Source organism: Camelus ferus, chromosome 13 (assembly GCF_009834535.1).
Source record: "Camelus ferus isolate YT-003-E chromosome 13, BCGSAC_Cfer_1.0, whole genome shotgun sequence".
Lineage (NCBI taxonomy): Eukaryota > Metazoa > Chordata > Mammalia > Artiodactyla > Camelidae > Camelus > Camelus ferus.
The window spans coordinates 13,812,809-13,828,008 of NC_045708.1; the positions used below are offsets into that span (position 1 = coordinate 13,812,809).

The following is a 15,200-nucleotide window of genomic DNA, read 5'->3' on the forward strand; positions in this document are numbered from 1 at the left end:
GCAGGAATTAGCAGAGGCTGCTAAGTGGCCTCCTGCATCCTCCTGTGCTCCCGAGAAGGAGGGAGGGAAGGGGTGAGGGGGGAGCGGCACAGCGGTGTGCGCATGGGGTGATTGTCATGGTTACGCTCTGACAAAACAAATGGCTCTGCTTCCTGCAGGCCACCCAAACAGCCATCGCAATGTGGGCATCGATCAAGCCGGCTGGCTCCCAGGGCCGCGGGCACTGGGCTTGGCGCTGGAGCCCTGCCCTGGGCGACCCCTCCAGCAGCGCTGGGCGCAGGGACGCAGCTGCTGGGGCTGCGGACCCAGGGAGTGTTTGCCCGACACGTGCTGCTTCTGGGGCAAGGTAAGGGCTGATCCAGCTTGGGTGAGAATGAGGACCTGGCAGCTGGGCTGTCCCAAGTGTGTGTGTGTGTGTGTGTGTGTCTGTGTGTCTGTGTGTCTGTGTGTCTGTGTGTTTGTGTGAGCTTGTGCTTGCTCTAATTGGGTGGGGGACATGCTGAACGCAGGGCATTAGAAGTGAGAGATAACACTGCCACATGTTGCTGCTCGAATTCTCCCTCTCTCTCTCCACTCCTTCCCCTCTCTCTCCCTTTCTGGAGCACGCTCTCTCTCCGTCTCTCTCTCTCCCTCTGTCTAGTTCTCTGTCTTTTTTCTGTGTGTGATTTTCTCTGCATGTCCTCCCTATGTGTGTCTCTCTCTCCTCTCTGTCTCTGCCTCCTCCCTTCCCCATTCCCTGTCTCCCCTCCTCCCTTCCCTGACACCTGTTCCACCATCTCTCTGTCCCCCACAGTCTCTTCTGTCCTCCAGGCCCCCTGGGCCATCAGGAGCTCTGTGGGCTGTCCAGCCCTGGCTCCCGCCCAAGCTCCTGCCTGCTGCCCTCTGGGTCTCGGGCATGTGACTGTCCCCAAAGCCGCCAGCTGATCGTGTGCCCTTCTCAGAGCCCCGCACCCCCAGCTCCTGCCAGGTAAGCTGAGCGCCAGGAGGCAGAAGGGGTCTGCAGGTAGGAGGCGGGCAGGTGCGGGGGTGGATGGAGGGGACCGGCACCTGCGTGCAGCAGTGGCGTCTGCTAACACGTCAAGCCCCCGCTGGAAGTCCCGTCATGACATTTCCTGCAGCAGCGCCAACAGTCCCAGCCCAACGCTCCCTCCGCACTGCTCGCCAGGCAGTGCGGACAGAGGCTTGGTGGTGCCTAGAGCTGGGGGGGGGGGGGCGAGGGAGGGCCAGAGCCTTCTCCCACCCCACCTCCTCTGCAAGAGCCCCAGGCACCTTCCTGTCTCTCTTCCTACTCCCCTTCCTTCTTTCTTCCCTTTTTTAAGGAAGACTTCAGAGGAGGCAGAGTGCATTTCCTCTCCATCTCTGCTGGCATGGAAGCCCGTTTCTTGGGTTCACCTGCCCTGGGGTCCAAGCAGAGGCTCAGAGGGCATTAAGTGAACTCCCACCTTCCTGCTCAGGAGTGGAGGACAGAGGGCACGGAGGCTGCCTCGATTAGCTGAAACTGGGGGTCCAGGGGGCCTGAGCTCATGGGGATGTGGTGGCTGTGGGCGTGTGTGTTCGAGAAGTTTCTAGGGTGCTGTGTGTCCCTGGAGGGTGGGGAAGCCAGGGAGTGGCTCCACCTGTTGAAAAGTGGGGTTGTGATGCGTGTAGATGTGCTAACATGTACAGGGGTGCCTGTGAGGGATGCGCCGTGTCCGCTGGTGTGGATGGACTGAAGAGTATGGGGCATTCTTGTGTGTGTGTGTGTGTGTACATGTGCAGGCAGCTGTGGACTGAACTTGACCCAGGGGTTGCCAGCCAGGATCCCCAAGGTCTGATGTGTCGGCTGCATGCAGTTCTTTCTTATCCAGACTTGGTTAGCATCCTCCTCCAGGGACAGTGCTTCTGCTGTTTCCAATTCAGCCACCCCCCACCCCAGGTGATGACCCAGGACCCCGAGTGAGGGGGGCACTGTGCCCTGATGAACGGCCTGCAGATCCCACTGCTTTTCTGACATGAGACAGGCCAAGGCTGCTGGGCTGGGGGTGGCCAAGGTGCTGAGCGTCCTCCCCAGCCCTAGGTCACTCGGGGTCCATAGGGGACCAGCCTCACATTTGGGTCAGATAAAGCTCTAAGGGACTCCAGCCACTGGCCATCGGTTTGCTGCTGGGTGGATGGGCTGCTAGTGAAGTGGTCCTGGGCCCAGAGGGAAGAGCAGCTTTTCTGTCCCTCCTGGTCTCCCTCAACGCGCTTGGCTCTGAGTGGGCACCGGCACTCGCTGGCTGGCCTCTTACTAGGCATAAGATGCTGATTGCAGTTCTGGGGGAGGCTGCTCCATGGGGAAAAGGGACAGTCTAGGGGAATGGGGACAGTAGAAGAGACACCCAAGGGTTCCAGGTCAGTTACTCCTCCAGGACCCTGGCCTTTGGCTCCTGCTCAGTTTCAAACTGTCTTCTCTGCTGGGCAAGTGGGTCTTTCCTAGCCCCTCCTGGCTGACTCCCTCCAACTACATGACCTGGGAAACCAACAGCCAGACAGACAGGTTTCTGTGGTCTCATGGACCTTCCCAGTGCAGCCAGACCACGCCAAGCAGAGGATCACCATAAACAAGAAGTGAACAGACTTCCCTCAGGGCACTGGGAACAGCCAAGTGCCATCAGTGGACAAAATATAGCTCCAGGGCACCAGGGGTGCACAGATCTTTTCATCCCATTAAACTCCTTTAAGAGAGTGTGCCCACCGGGCACTGCTTTGTGAACATCCAGCTGGAAACTTCCCCTAACTTGTGCTCTCTGGGGTTCCTCACCCAGCAGAGTGGCTGGCCCACAAAATAAGGAGAAGGGGCTGGGATTAGGAGTGCTCAGTGTGCGCTGAGAAGCCTTCCTGGAGGAGGCGACGTTAGAGTGCGGACCTGGAGGAAGCAGTGGAGGGGTGCGGTTACAGGGATGATAAAGAGGTTTCGCACGTGGTCGGAGATGTGAGGTCAGGCAGGGTTGGGAGGAGTGGGAGGTCTTGGTCGGCTGGTACCAAGTAGGTCAGTTGGAATGAACAGAACAACCTAGAGTGGAAAGAGGGAAAAGAATGAGAACCACCCACCACGGGGTGCCTGCTTTACGCCAGGCTCTTTGCTGGGCATTGCAGCCTAGGTGGGGAGACCAACATCCATCAATTACCCAAGATTGTATAAAACAGCGTCCTGGACAAGAGCTCTTAGCTTTCTTCCAGCTAGCCACCAGCAAAATTCCTGAGCCTGAAGCCCAGAGACGAGGGCCAGGCTGGAGATAGGCAGTTGTGAGTCACCTGCTCAGACACTGGAGCAGGGGTCAACCACCTCGGGAGGGAGCTGAATGCAGAGACTGGCCCTTGAGGAATTTTTACCCCCAATGACCAGTCACCTGCCTCACTTTAGCCCTGGCCCTGAGAGATGGGCCTACAAAAGAAACAGACAAGAGGTAGCTGGAGGGAGGGGCCAGGACCTAGTGTCCTCCCTGCCTTGTGACGTCTCCTTACCAAGTACCTTACCCGTGGTATTTTATTTCATCCCCATTTTACAGATGATGAAATTGAGTCTTGGAGAGCTCAAAGAACTCAGTGTAAGGTCACATAGCAAATGGCAGAGCCATTTCACCAAAATAAAGTAAGAGATGTCAGCAGGGTTCCTGAGTATGCACTGCATCCTGGGTGCCCCAAGAGGAACTGACATGAGACCATCCTTTGGAAGAGAAGTTGGGACCACTCCGTGGGTGGCGATTATCACAGCAGGAGACAGCTGAGTGAGGCTGTATCCTAGGAGGCTCACAGGAGTGGGCAATCACACCCAGATAAAGGGATCAGGAAAGGCTTCAGGGAGGAGGTGGGGCTTGAAAGGGCCTGGAGGATAAGTAGGTTTAGGTGGCACAAGGGTTGAAGGAAGAGCATAGCAAGGACGTGGCAAAGGTGTCTAGGGAGGAGCAAAAGTTCTGTTTGTTCAGGAACATGAGTAAGAGTGGGGGAATAATATGGGACCAGGCTTCAGAGGATTGGAGGTGACCATCAGGGAGGCTCGATTTGATGTGGAGTTGGGCTTTAGTTAAGACTATTGGCAGTCTTGGATCAAAGAGTGCTGTGATCAGGTCCAGACTTAACGGAGACAAATCAATGAATCTGAGGAGTTGAAATTTCACTTCCTGAGTCCTCACTGGGATCTGGGAGGATCCCAGTCCCCCATTTGAAAACCCTTTGCTGGTTGATACTCAGTGAATGTTCCTGAGGCAAGGGTCCCAGGTGGCTTCAGGACAAAGCTCTTCTCCCTCTTCTTATAACCACACTGGGGATCAAATTGCTGGTCCCAGGGCACCAGCTAAGTGGTTTCTTCCTTGGGTACCACTCTGGAGACAGTAGAAGACTGAAGGCCAGGATGGGCAGTTGCAGTGGATGCTCCCAGCACATCCTTGAATGGGGCCATGGGTGAGAGTGGCTGGAGGACAGGGGACTGGTCTCCCTGGTTTGCTGAGTAACCCCTGTTCCTTGTTCAGACCCCATGCAGGGGTCTGAGTAATCACTATCTGAGACCCCACATGTGTGAGGTTGTAGGTTTTTAAAAAATCATAACAGAAGAATGGGAATGAACCAACCACTTAAAAAGTAGCCCCTACATGAACATCTCTCCTTGCTGAACAGCAGCATTGATCCCTGCCCATCCCTGAACATCTATGTCTGTCAGGTTCTCTTTGGTTATTGGGTGGGATCAGCCGCTGAATATTCGATGCCAATAGAATGCACGGTAAAACTGCAATCTTGTGAACATTGTGGGGTTTAATGAAGCCAATCAAAGGAGACGATGGAGGACTCTTCTAATCCCACACAAAGTCATAGACAAGCAGGAACCTGGCAGAGGTAGGCCAGTTAGCAAAGCAAGAAGAGAACATTGGCCAGAATGAGTTCATGATAGGAAACTTTATTACGTTGCGACGGTGAACTATGAAATGAAAAAATGTCATATCATGCTAGTATAAACCGTATATACAGGCACCTTCTTGCTGGTGCTCACATGGTAGAGAAAAGAGAGCTTGGGTTTCTTACTTTGGTATGTATAATCCCATCACAGGGGCTCCACCCTCACGACTTCATCTAAATCTAATTACCTCCCTAAGGTCTCACCTCCAAACACTATCACACTGGGGATTAGGGCTTCAAAATATGAATTTAAGGGGGACGCATTCCGTCCATAGCATAAAGCTCTGTCACGGGAGCTTCAGTTCTGTTGTGTTACTTCTTCTCTGAGCCTCCGTCCCCTGATCCCTAAAATGGGGATAATAATCTTTATTTTGCCCCTACTAAGAGAATGCCGGTTAATTCATGAATATGAACGTGCTTTAATTATAAATGGCTTCATAGGAGGCATGTTTACTCCTTAGTATTATTTTTAAGGCTCAGTGGTGGATTTGAGAGGGTAAATTGCTCAGGGACTAGAACCCCTTTCACTGCTTTTGATTCTATCGTTTCAATTCTTTGAACCGTGAAGCCTTTTCTAAGATAGCCTCTCTCTAAGAGATTCCTCACAGGTCTGTTGGGAGGTCTGGCCTTGACCAGCTTTGCCCCTCATCCCGTCTCACACAAGCCAAAGCTGTCCACTCACCGTTAAAAGTCAGTCCCGTTTGGGTCACACAGCTTTAGCTCAGCCCCTGACCCCCTAGCTGAGTCATACACACGGTTCAGATTTGAGGAGCCCTTACTTCATGCCAGCACTGGGCTTAGCACTTGATATACATCACTTCATTTGATCATAATGATGCTAGGAGGTAGGCGTGCAGATGTGCCCATTTTATAGATCAGAAAACTGAGGCTCGGAGAGATGAAGTAACTCATCCACATTACTCAGAGATACAAGTCAGAGACTGGCTTCAAACCCAACTCCGTTGGGACTCCATAGCCTGAGCTCTTGACCATCAGGCTGGGGACTCCTGTTTGCTTGCCCCTGGCTGGTTTAGTCTCTGTTGCTGACAACCCCATGTGGTACCTCAGACAGGCTTTTCTCTCGCTTCTGTGGATTTGGCTGTGGCAGAGCAGGAAACGCAGAGGTGCTGGAATGAGAAGGCCACAGTTCAAGTTCCAGACTTACCGCTTACTAACTTTGTGACTTTGGGGAAGTTTCTTAACCCCTCTTACGATCACCCAGATCATCTGTTAAAAAAAAAAAAAAAAGGCACTTACAGGGTCAGAGGAATCAGTGTGATAATCCACATAAATTGTTTAGCACAGTGCCTGACTCAGTGACAGCTTGTTACAAGTGTCAGGAACTACCAAATCCTGTCTCCTTGAGTCTGGTTGACAGTGGGGAACTCTGTGTCCTAGACCCAGCTTCTTCAGCATCTCCTCATCCCCTGTTAACTTTCAGCTGCCTCTTCACCACCTGGGTCCTAACAAGAAAAGAGACACTGCAAATCTCTTCCGAGGTTCTCCTGCAGTAAAGTTGCCCCTTGAGTTCATTTGGCGGCCTCTCCACTGTGGTCTATTTGCCTCTTGGTTCAGATGATTTCTGGTGGGAGTCGCCTCAATTGTGCCGACTCTGTAGGAGGAGAGCAATGGCACTGATCTATCATCTGTGCTCGACGCATGGGGAAGGATGCGCCCTACTCCTCAAACAGGGAAGGATGCTGCCCTACTCCTCAAATGGGGAAGGATGCGCTCCACTCCTCAAATGGGGAGGGACGCTGCCCTACTCCCCACTCCCATCCTTATCCCCCAACTCCTGAAAGGAACATCAGAAAGGCAAGAGCCAGTGAGATGTGGAACCTGGGGATTTTGCCCCAATCCATGCCAAGGGATCACAGCCCCTGAGTAAGAGCAAGCAGGTTTCCAGGTGCACAGACTGGGCCTTGGCCCCTGGACCTGGCTAGCAGGCAGCAAGGGGATTCAGTTAACAACCCAGGTTTTGGAACCAGACTGCTTGGGCTCAAATCCTAACTCGACCATGACTTGCTGTGTGACCTGGAGATTTACTTAACCTCTCTGGGCCTTGGTGTCCTCTGTTGTAAAGTGAAGATGATCTGCTTCATATGGTCTTTATGGGGATTAAATAAAATATTCCCCCAGGCTCTCCAGGAACACTCAGTGCTGCCTCTGAATGTGGACTCAATTGTCAGACACGGGGGCCCCTTAAAAAAGGAACCTTAAGATGAGGAGCCGACGCCCACTTCAGCTGCCTTGCAACAGCTGGGAGCACTCGATTCCTTCTGGAGTGGACTGTGGACTATCAATTTGGGAAGAAGGGAGGAGTTAATTCTCCAGGCCCACCTCTTCACGGTGTTAGATGAAGCCGCCAAGACTCTGGTGGAATTGGGAGGTGACTTCTTATTTCAGCCTGCAAATAAGTATTGAGTGGGTGAGAAGGCCTTGTGGTTAAGACATAGGCTCTGAAGCCAGAGTCCAGATCCCAGCTCCACCACTTATGAGTATATCATCACCTTGGGCAAGGGATGGATCCACTCTGGGCCTCAGTTTCCTCATCTGCAAAATGGGGGTGATAGACATACCTAAAAGTATGTAGAATAATGCCTGGTAGGTATTAACTGCTCGATGTATGCTAGCTGCTATTCTTTTTAAAGAACTGTTTCAGCCACTGCCCTGTGTGCTGGGGACTATAACCAGGAACCAGACAGCTTTGGTCCCTTCTCCCGGGGTTGACATCCTCAGGGGTGTTGGACAAAGACACTCAGCCAGCGGCCCCAGCCTTTCCATCCCACCAGTTGTGCTGTGTGCCAGGCCTGAGAGGTGGGCGCTGGCAGGATGTGTGACAGCAGCATCCCAGTCCGGGGCCCACATGGAGTGGGTGGCAGAGCTGCCACCCAGGCCTGGGGGCCTTGACCACCTATCCAGTAGCATCAGCTTACACAGCCTCTCTGTGCCATCTGAGGGGACAGTGTGTGGGGGGGTGCAGCCTTGCAGCTCGGCATAAACTGACCTTAGACCTCAGAGGGAGGCCAAGGCGATGAATATATTCTTCAGCCAACCCCTAGGTGGGGCGCCCTGGGAAAGGCGGTCTCTGGGGGGACTGGATGGCAGGTCCCGGGGCTGTGTGTGGCCATGGCCACCATGAGGAAATGCCCAAAAAATGCAGGTGCCCAGATGCAGTCCAAGCTGGTGGGAGAGTAAGACGAGGAGGAAGTCCCAAAGAGAAAAGGACATGCAGGCAGACGTCAAATATTGAGGACAAGACCCTGGGGTGAGCACTGCATGTGCAGTAAGTATCTCACTTGTGACCCTCACAGTTACTCCGGGAAGTAAGCGACCACTTTACATGTCCATTCTGCAGAGGGTGAGATTGAATTTCAAAGCTGTATCCAGTGAGGAAGTGTTGGATCCCGAGGAGGAAAGACAGGTTCCAGAAGCAAGAATTAGCCTCCGAGTCTGTCATTTCACTTAGAGGTGTCTGAAGAGGGTACAACTCAAGATCCCCAGGGACAGTTCCCTAGGAGCCCCCAAGGCAAGAGCGCAGCTCTAGAGGAGAAAGGTCTGCCAGGAGGATCTAAGCAAGCTTCCCTCTGTGCCATCATCGCATGAGCTTCTCTGTAGTCAGGGAGCGACGGGCTGGAGGCGGGGACATGGATGAGGCTGAAGCCATACGGAGAATCCATTTACTTACTGATTTGTTTTAAAATTGTTTTTATTGAAGTATAGTTGATTTACAATGTTGTGTTAGTTTCTGGTATACAGCATAATGATTCAGTTTTATATATATATATATTCCATATATATATTCTCTATATATATTCAGTTATATATAATACATATATTCTTTTTCATATTCTTTTCATTATAGATTATTATAAGATTGAATATAGTTCCCTGAATTTACAGTAGGACTTTGTTGTTTATCTATTTTATATATAGCAGTTTGCATCTGTTAATCTTAAACTCCTAATTTATCCCTCCCCCCTCACTTTTCCCTCTGGTAACCCTAAGTTTGTTTTCTATGTCTTGACTTTTGTTTTGTTTTGCAAGTAAGTTTATTTGTATCATTTTTTAGATTCCACATATAAGTGATATCATATGATATTTGTCTTTACCTGACTTACTTCACTTAGTATGAGCATCTCTAGGTCCATCCATGTTGCTGCAAATGTCATTATTTCATTCTTTCTTTATGGCTGAGTAGTATTCCATTGCCTATATATACCATCTCTTCTTTATCCAGTCATCTGTGGATGGATATTTAGGTTGTTCCCATGCCTTGGCTATTGTAAATAGTGCAGCTATGAACATTGGTATGCATGTATCTTTTCGAATTAGAATTTGGAGAATCATTTAGTGCCTTTTGACAGGGCCACAGGGATGCTGGCAGCTCAGCCAGGGGAGCTCACCTTGCAAATGTGCCCTGGGAAAGTTGGGCAGAAACTGAATATGTGTAAATGGAGTCTAGTTTTCCCAGCAGTTGGGGGGGGCTCATTTTCTGAGTGAGCCTCCGTGGGCAGAGCTGCCAGTGCTGGAACATGACTGGACCCCCAGGGAACAGGCTTCCATCCACCTGCCAGCCAGCACCACTTATGTGTATTTAAAGCACCCTCCCCCTAATGTCATACGACAAAGACGGGTCTTTTTTTGAAAATGGAGATACTGGGGATCGAACCCAGGACCCCGCGCATGCTAAGCACGTGCTCTACCACTGAGCTATTATCCTCCTCCCTCAACAAAGTCTATTACCAGTAACCCTACAGACAGCCCTCACCTACCTGGAATTTTGGATATGCCTCTTTCTCCCTCCCTCAGCAGGTCCAGATGCATCCTCTTAACTAGAGGCCTCGGAAGCCGTGGGCGGCTTGGGTCTCAGCCACACGCAGGGCTGACTGTCTCGGGCATCCAGACTGGCTGCACTCCAGGTCCCTCGGACAGCACAGGGACACTTAGCACCGAGACGCCTGCGCATTTTCTGTTCTGATTGTCCCCCCGGCTCCCCACCCAGAAGGCACCATCTCTGAGATGGAATCCTACAGGCTTTGGGTTAAAATAGAAGGATTTCCTCTACTATTTGTTTCTTTTAATGAACCCACAGCGAAGGCTTCTTCCCACCCCTGACACATCCATGCTTGTCATTCACTCACTCACTCACTCACTCACTCACTCATTCATTTATGAGACACATGGAGCACAGACCACACATTAATTCAGTTCATTGTTTAGCGCCGACTGTGGGCCAGACACTGGGGAGAGAGAGTTCTTGCCGTGAGCTGGGGCGGGTGGAGTCCTTGCCTGCCTGTTCCACCTGTGTGGCCCAGGCCCAGCACAGTATCCCACGCACATACAGTTCTCAAAAGGACACACAACACATGGACAATGAGATGGCTAATGTGAGAGACTGTGCTGGTGGGAGGATCTTCCTATTCAGCACAGGACCCTGAGAAGGCTACAGGAAGGTGGTGGCATTTGAGCTTGGCCTTGAAGGATGGGTAAAGTCTCCTCTTGAGGAGGAATTTGAGGTGGGGATGGCAGTCTTGGCAGAATCAGCAGACTCAGAAGAGATATGGAACCAGGAAAAGTCAGGCCTGTTTGAAAGCAAAGGAAGGGGTCTTAACCGGTGGAGCACGGGATGAATAAGGTGAGGGGAGAGGGTATCAGAAGTATGGGTTTGTTGACTCACATTGGCTGGATATGAACCCAAGAGGTGGGGGAAGTTTAGAGAAAGGAGAACAGAATTTGAGAGCCCCAGAATTCTAGAAGCTTAGAACAGTCAGATGGGATCCAGAGAACCCATCGACTCTGCCCCCACTTTCGTGGAAGTGTCAGTGTTGGTCTGTGGGTGGGGTGGTCCTTGGAGGACAGGCTCGCAGTGACGGCATGAAAGCATGGACTTCCTACAAGGGTCGGCGACAGGGAAAAGGATGAGGACCCCCAGACCCAGGTGAGTTGAGGCGGGTAAGGCCAGAATTGCTTGGTTGGCTTACCGTCTGCACCTCGCCCAGGCCTGGCAGAGATCACTCAGCCGGAGGCCTCTGACTCTGTGGACACCATCTGTGGGAAGCTGACCAGCAGGAGGGTGAAAGGCTTCCAGAAAGGCTTTCCGGTTGGGAGGGAGGAGGCTCACCATGCTGCCACGGGGCAGAGTTCAGCTCCAAGGGCAGAATCAGGGGAGCTACTGAGGTGGGCCCTTCAGCAGACACCCCAGGACCTTCCCAACTTGCCAGTATGTGTGGGGGTCAACCCAGCCCAGGAAGTGGCCCTCTCAGGGAGGGCTGATGGAGGAGGGCAGAGGAGAGGAGCCCCTAGCCCCATCAGGACCCGCCCGCTTCCCGCCCACTCACATGACAGGCATTTTCTCCTTCTCCTCCCAATTTCCTAGGAGTGGGCACCGTTATGGTCTCTTTTGATAGATGCAGAAGCTAAGACACAAAAAGGTTAAGTAACTTTCTCAAGGTCACACAGTATGTACGTGGTAGAGCCCAGCAAGTAATTGGCCCAGAGCCCCCAGAAAATGGCCATCCAAGGAGCCTATCCCCTGGCAGTACTCTAGGTCCTGGGACCTGGGGGCTGCCCCATAAGCAAGTTTCCACTTCTTCAGTCTCTTGAAAAGTAAACATCTCCTGGCAAGGGAAGCGTGAGGCCCCAGTCCTTGCCCCCAGGACCCCTGATGCAGGCGTCTCCACTCCTGTTGTGACGACTGAAGACAGGCAGGGCCTGGCACTCTCGTCCTTGCTGCCTCGCCTGCACATCCTTTCTGCATCTCATCTAAATGAAGTCACACTGCGCCTGCGGCAGGCCCCTGTCAGCCCAGCCTCTGTTCTCAGCCGAGAACATTGCACTCGGGCTGTTCCAGGACAAACTGGGGCCCAGGCTACAGGCCTCCCCAGAGGCATCTGGAGGGTGCGTGGGGGACAGGAGCACAGCAGCATCTTGAAGGCATCAGAAGCGAGGAAGCCCAGTGTCCCCGGTGCCCACAGCCCCAGTTCACCAGGGTCCTGGTCCCCCGTCCCCCTCCCCGTCCCCCCTTCCGTCCGTGCCCGGCATGGCCCCAGAAGCAGCTGGGGAAGGGAAAGTCCAGGCTTTGGAGGAACCAGCCTGACCACTCACCAGCTGCGCTATCCTGGCTATCAGGACCCCCTCCCCACCAGCTTCCCTACCTGTGAAGTGAGGGTGCGTGTGAGCGCTAGTGAAGACCGCGAGGCACTGGACCCTGGTGGGTGCCTCCATGTAGAATCCCTCCTCTGACCTGAGTCCTTGCAGGGAGACAGGACACAGCAAAGGAGGGGGTGTGCCCCTTGTTCTTGCAGCGCTTACAGCTGGGTGGGGGAGACAAGCCATCGCACAAAGGCAGTCACAGCGCTTCGTGATGTGCCATGTGACAGACACGCGCCCAAAGGCTGGGGAGGCCCCAAGGAGGGCGTGTCTGATGGAGTGGGGTGTCAGGGAAGGCTTCAGGGAGGAGGTGACAGTGGAACTGGGTCTTGAATGGTGACTAGGACTTTGAAAGGCAGAGAAGAAGGCAATGATCATTACAGGAAAAGGCTCAAGGGTGGGGAAGAGCCTGACCTGTTCAGGGCATGGTGAGAAGGTCAGTGTGTTTGGAGGGCAGTAAACATGCAGGACGTGGCAGGAGGTGACACTGGACAGAGATGAGGAGCTGCTGGGGAAGAGCTTTGAATGCCATGCTGAGAGTTTAACTTGCCCAGTTGGACCAAAGCAATGGGGAGACATTAAGCTCAGGAGAAAGGGAGGCTCGTGGGCAGATGTGTGTGGGTGTGTGTTGGGGGTTGTCTGTGCACACACGCACTCACATGGATTGACGGAGAGGACCAGAAGGGAAACAGTCTGGAGACTGAAGGACCAGGTAGGGGATGGTAGGGTGGTCCAGGAGACAGCAACGAGGCAGCAGCAGTAGAGATGGAGAACAGAGGAGGATTTCAGGAGAGCATTTGGGCAGAAGTGTCAACGCTTGGGAGGAAGCTTAGTGCAGGAGACAGTGTAGCCTTGTGGTGAAGGAAATGGGCTCTGGTCCTTCTGCTCGGGTTAACTCCCAGCCCCATCACCTACTGGCTGGGTGGCCTTGGGTAAGTTACCTCACCTCTCTGAGCTTTGGTATTTTCTTCTATAACACAGGGACAGTAAGTGTACTTACCTCTGATGAGTGCTGCCCAATTGTACATGCGAAATACTGGGAATGACATGACATCTAATCAATAAATATGTACGGGGCATCTACTATCCCCTGATGCTATTCTGTGGGTAGCAGATGGAGCAGTAAACAAACTAGAACAAAATCCTTGCCCTCGCTGGGGATTATACTCCATCTAGAGAGCTGGGGAGATGCGTCAAACAAGATAAACAAGAATATATAGTCTATCGGATGGTGGTAACTGTTAAGGAAAAAACAAGCAAGAAAAGAAAGCCAGGGAGTATTGAGAGGCTGCGATTTTAAGAGCAATCTAAGTGTCTGAGTGACTCAGGTTTTGGAGATGGAGCGATCATGGGCGGCGTCTCAAGTTCAAGGAACGAGTGGAAATGGGAGGGGCAGCAAAGGTTACTGAGATGTGGGAGTTGGGGGAGAAGAGCCCAGGGAGTTGGGTGTCCCATTCCTATGGATGTTGAAGTCACCCCAGGTGATGGCAGCGCTCAGAGAACAGAGAAGCCGGGAGCCAGGTGGGCTTAAAGGAGGGTGTTATCAGGACCTTGAAGATGGCAAGCGACAAAGCAGAAGGGTGGTACTTGAAAGGCATCAGCTTCCCAACCTGGAGGGGCAAGGAATAGGCAGCCTCTCGTGGAAGCAGGGGGAGCAGGTCCTCGGGCAGGGACACAGAAAGAATCTCAGGGAATCTGCCGAGTGGTGGTTTGCAGAAGGCACAGTGGGAGGTTTGGAGAGGAGGAAGATGGCCAGGGGTAGGCTCAGGGGCACAGAAGAACAGAGCATCCCTATGGGCCGATGGTCTGCTCAAAGATAGATGGCACCTATGCACTGTTGGGGAGGGTGTATTTGGGACCCAGACTGATAGACACGAGGATGAGAACCTAAATGATGGATTGAGCTCCAACATCTTCCTTGGGGCTGCTTTCCATTCTGATTATACATATCCATTCCCTCAACGATATTTATTGACCACCTACTAATAGTGCCAGCACTATTCAAGGCACTTGGGACATATCAGGTCCCCAATCCCTGCCCTTGTGGAGGGGAGACAGATAATAGGTAATAAACATAATAAATACTTTACAGAGAGTGTGTGAGTACTATGTGCTGTGGGAAAAGTAAAAGAGCAGGATGAAGGGTTGGAAGTGGAGGTGGGGGAACAGGTTGCAAGTTGAAATACAGTATTAAGAGGGGGAGGGGATAGCTCAGTGGTAGGGCACGTGCTTAACATGCACGAGGTCCTAGGTTCAATCCCCAGTACCTCCATTAAAAACATAAATAAATAAATAAATAAAATTACCTCCCCTCAAAGTAAAAAATCAAAATTAAAAATTTTAAAAAGGAAATGATTCAAAAAATACACAGTATAAGGATAGGCCTCCCCGAGAAGGTGCCAATTGAGTGACTTGAAAGAATGAGGGAGCAATTGACATGGATACCCGGGGAAAAGCATTCCTGAAAGCAGGAACAGCCAGTGCAAAACCCTACAGCAGGAGAAGAGTGACAGCAGAGTCACCAGTGGGGAAATCAGAAAGGAAACGGGCGTGGAGCCTAGATCGGGGGGTCTTGAGAGGCATGGGGAGCTGGCAGGGGGTTGAGCTGTAGAGTCACATGACCGGATCCATGTCAGCAAAGGCTCGCTCTGGCTGCTCCACTGGGACTAGACTGGAGGGGGACAAAATGTGGCAGCAGTGGAGGTGGCAAGGAGTCAGGCTATGAGTCTGCTGGCTTGCAGCCTTACTGACTCTGTCTCCATTAGTTTGTATCTACATCTGCCTTGTTCTCCACTGTCTCCTGCACCTAGGTGACCCCTAAAGGTCAGTGTCCTGGGAAGGCTGCCAGCATTCATTCATTCATCCATTCATTTACTTTCACTTTATAAATATTTATGAGTACCTACTATGTGCCAGGCACTGTACTGGATACTTTATACACATTATTCAATTTAATCTTCCAAGTGCCTAAGAGATGGGAAATGTTGGCCCCTCCACTCACCTGGCTTTATAGACAAGAGAGGAATATTCAGAGATTAAAGTGACTCCCTCAGGGTGAGTGAGGTAGTACGTTATCCACTGGGATTCAACTCCAGGCTTGTCTGGCTCCAAAGAGACCTGCTTGAAGGACAGCAATC

At 52.1% G+C, this 15,200-nt stretch overlaps 1 protein-coding gene across 1 annotated transcript in view; it reads left to right on the top strand.

Annotated features, from left to right (window-relative positions):
* The first annotated feature begins 277 nt into the window (after nucleotides 1-277).
* The window catches only part of VWA5B1 (von Willebrand factor A domain containing 5B1), a 54,760-nt gene continuing 39,837 nt past the window's right edge, over nucleotides 278-15,200 (top strand). Inside the window, exons 1-2 of the mRNA XM_032495345.1 lie at nucleotides 278-346; nucleotides 794-967. The gene's annotated coding sequence lies outside the window, so the exon portion shown is untranslated. The remainder of the gene's footprint in view (nucleotides 347-793; nucleotides 968-15,200) is intronic.